Raw genomic sequence first — 3,918 nt, 5'->3', positions numbered from 1 at the left:
TAAAGTATTTATTAACAACTTACTTACATAAAAAATATATATATTTACTATTTTACGTACAACTTACCAAATAACCTTGACCAGACCAACGACGAAAAAAAAAAGAGAAAAAAAAACATAACTCTTGGTTTTTATTTATTTTTAAAAAGAGATCTGTATCAAAAAAAAAAAAATTAAAAAAAAAAAAGAAAGGAAATAATATAAATCAGGTGCGATTGGTAATATATTTTATTTAAGGGTGAAGAAAAAAGTGAAAGGAAGAAAAAAAAAATTACCCTACCACCTCCGGGAATTGATCTCTGATTTTTAAAAATTTTTATTTATTCTTTTGTTAAGTCGCGGGACACACACACACACACACACACACACACACACACACATTCTCCTCCTCTGTCTCTTTTCTTCTCTTCTTCTTCTTCCTCCTCCTCTTTCTCAAAATCTTACTTCACGAAGTCAGCAAGGAAGCTTGCAGCTGATTGATTAAAGAAACCAAAGCAAAAAGAAAATATATATTTAAAAAATAAAAAAAAAATGAAAGTACAAAAAATATATATTTAAAAAAGATTAAAAAACATATTAAAAGAAATAGGAGAGAAAGAACAAAAGAAGCAAAAAAAAATGATAAAATAAAAAATATAATATCAACAAAAAAAAAAAAGTTTAGGAGACACCATCACCTGGAAATACAGGAAAAGGCAGCTTGCTAACTTTTTTCTCCTTTCTACATCCCATTTTTTTTCCTTTCTTCTGATTACTATATTTATTATTTACCTTATTCAGTACATATACATTTATTATCCTTTATCAATAATCATTAGCGTTTTACTGATTATCGTTTTGACCGTTATCAGCAATATCATGAGAACCCACCTTTTAGAAAAAAAACAAAAAAAAGGAAAAAGTGCATCCTCTACATTTTATATTCTGAAAATATATATTATTTATTATTCCTTTACCTGTTATTGTAAAACATCGATTGATAATAATCTCAATATGAAAAAAGGACCCTAAAAAAGGACCCTTATATATTCACCCCTTTTGTTAGAGATCAGATTTGTTGTATCCTGATCAAAGAGAACGCACACACGTGTTATTGTTATTATTAACAGCGGTTTGTGTCACTTTTGTAATTTCTAGTGATTCGCGAATAAATTCAATAATTCCTATTTTTTTTTTTTTTTTTTTTGTTATCCACTTTTAGCCAAATTTTTACATTTTTGGGTTTTTTTATGAGTTATTCATCAGGATTCTGTTTTCTGTGTATTTCGTTATTTTTTGTGTGTATACTTTTTATTTGGTTATTCAACTTCATTTATTTCAGTTTCTTTCTAGAAAATGGTTTATCTACCATTTTAGTAGCCATTATTGAAAAAAAAAAAAGATAAAATGAATTTTGTAAAGATTTATTGTAAATATCCAATCCCATACAATAAATAATTTATATTTTATTTTCTTCTCTCTCAATATTTTTCTTCTGCAAGTTTTGTCTTTTTTTTTTTTTTTTTTTTTTTTAAATAATTGAAAAAAAAAAGCAAGAAGTTTTCTTCTATCCTTGTACGAAATAAATAAACATTTTTTATATATACAACTAAGATTATTCTTCTTCTATGCTCCTGTTTCAACTAATACCTGCAGTTATCAAATGTGGCGGAATTAAGCAAGTAAGCAGTTTATAATTAAAAATGAAGAAAACCTAGTATTTTTTCGCTTGGGTCCGCTTCCTCACGTGAAAACTAAGGCACCTTTTTGACCTAAACTTTTGTTTTTTTTGTGTGTGTGTTTGTGTGTGTGTGGTATTGAAACCAAAAGGAATGTAGTGTTTACCTGATATACGCAATGGTAAACTATAATCTAATATAAATACCAGTATTTATATATAGATAATTTAATCCCAACCGAATAAAAAAGCTCAATATGCAATAGAGAGTAGAGCTTATAAGAGAAATAAAATTAAAACTGTAAGTTGAACTTTACAATCAAAATTTATTATTCGACTGAATACTCCAAAAAAACAATTTGCTAATTTCTTTCTGCCCTCTGATGAGAAGAATAGCAAAAATAGCTTTCTTTGAAACTCCGCGGAATAAGGACTTTGCAAATTGTTTTTTGAAGTATTCAGTCGAACAATAAATTTTTATTGTAAAGTTCAACTTAGTTTTAATTCTTTTTCTTTCTTATATATATATATATATATATATATATATATATACACTAAAAGAAAAATCGTCTTAGGAAAGATAATTTTATCTTTAAGATAAGATATTCCCAGAATAGTTTTGCATTACTTTTATGCCCACTTACGAGTATTAAAATCAAGATATAATACATTATGCTTAGAATCCTTATTCAAATTTGGACCAAACTCCATTATATAATTTTAATTTTAAAAGATATCAACAATTAAAGGCTTAAGCGGTCTTAAGAAGAAACTGAAATTCATGGATTCTTGCTTGATTGTTGTCTACTGACGACGTATCAAATTCAATGCAAATCTGAAATATTTGTATTTTTAAATCGAATGTTGTACCCATATTATTCCTTAAAATAGTTTGTTAAACTTTAAAATATTCAAAGAAAGTTTAAATTTGTGGAATATTTATTAATTGATGTCTAATGGCTATTTGAAGAAATTCACAGAAATCGGAGACATTTGAAGTTTCACAAAGAGGTAACACTCCTTTTTATCAGCTTCTAATAAAACTAAATTAAATCCAATATAGCCTACACTTAACACTTATCTTGCAAAATAATGATCGATTAATTAGTTTAGGTATTATTCTTGTACATACCACTATTTTAAGAGGTATACTTACCTAACCTGTGTGTGTGTGTGTATATATATATATATATATATATATATATATACATACACACACAAGGTTTTTTTTTCGTATGGGCACTTTTATTGATAGTACACACATGAAACTTTAGTCGCCTTCGAAGTAATCTCCCCCAGCTGCAATGCACTTGTACTGTACCAACAATTTCTGGAAGATCTCATGGAAGTTCTCTTGTGTTAGTGTTTCAATGACCCTTGTCACAGCCTCATTCATCTCCTCAGTTGTCACATAATGATAATCTCTAAGGTTTTCCTTAAGCTTAGGGAATCACCAAAAGAGAGCAAGGTCTGGACTATAGGGAGGGTGAGGAACTGTCTTGATGCCCATCTTGGTCAAATAGTCTGTGACAAGGATGGAGTTGTGGACTGATGCATTCATGAAAATCTTCAGCTCCTCACAAATAATTGTGTGGCCAGTTTCTGCACTAACATCAAACTGTGCACTGATTGTCTCTATAGACACACGACGGTCCTTATCCATGAAATTCTTTATTTGGCCAATCAATTCTGATGTTCTGACTTCCTTTCTCCTCCTACATCTCTCACAGACTCTCTGCCTTCCTTGAATCTCTTATGTCAATCAAAAACTGATGCTCGGTTCATATAAGATGACTCAAAAGCAATCTGAAGCATTCCATACGCTTCCGGGCATTTTTTTTTTTTTTTTTTTTTTTTTTCAAGTTTAAAACAGAATTTTATTACATATCGTTCTTCTAAGATGTCCTCACATTCAGATTGCATTTTTGAAATTCACCACCTGTGACAATCAGGCTTTAGTAGGATGTATTCTGATTCCTGCTGTAGCTGTTCATTTGAACCTGAAATCATAAAAATTGGTCAGTCATCACATAAGATGTATCGCAATAACATACTGAGTTTTCAAGAGTCTACGACCATTTTAAATGTCTGTACAAAAAAATATGGAAAATTATTGAAGGCAAATCTGTGTGTGTGTGTGAGAGGTATATGTGCATGTTTGTATATTGTTATGTACAGGATTAATTCCTAAACTAATTAATCGATAATCGATCATTATGAATTTTTCCATCAACACGACTGTTAGCCGAAACTGATAGAAA

General features: G+C 29.2%; 1 protein-coding gene across 1 annotated transcript in view; it reads left to right on the top strand.

Moving 5' to 3' along the window:
• Positions 1-191, top strand: part of LOC145293295 (uncharacterized) — a 4,286-nt gene extending 4,095 nt beyond the window's left edge. The window contains exon 2 of the mRNA XM_080139906.1: positions 1-191. This exon is cut by the window's left edge and continues 801 nt beyond it. The gene's annotated coding sequence lies outside the window, so the exon portion shown is untranslated.
• The last annotated feature ends 3,727 nt before the right edge of the window (positions 192-3,918 follow it).

The sequence above is a fragment of the Euprymna scolopes genome, chromosome 14, assembly GCF_053919585.1.
Source record: "Euprymna scolopes isolate OS-2025 chromosome 14, ASM5391958v1, whole genome shotgun sequence".
Lineage (NCBI taxonomy): Eukaryota > Metazoa > Mollusca > Cephalopoda > Sepiida > Sepiolidae > Euprymna > Euprymna scolopes.
The sequence above is the reverse complement of the archived record's forward strand: the minus strand, read 5'-3'. Positions and strand labels throughout refer to the sequence as shown.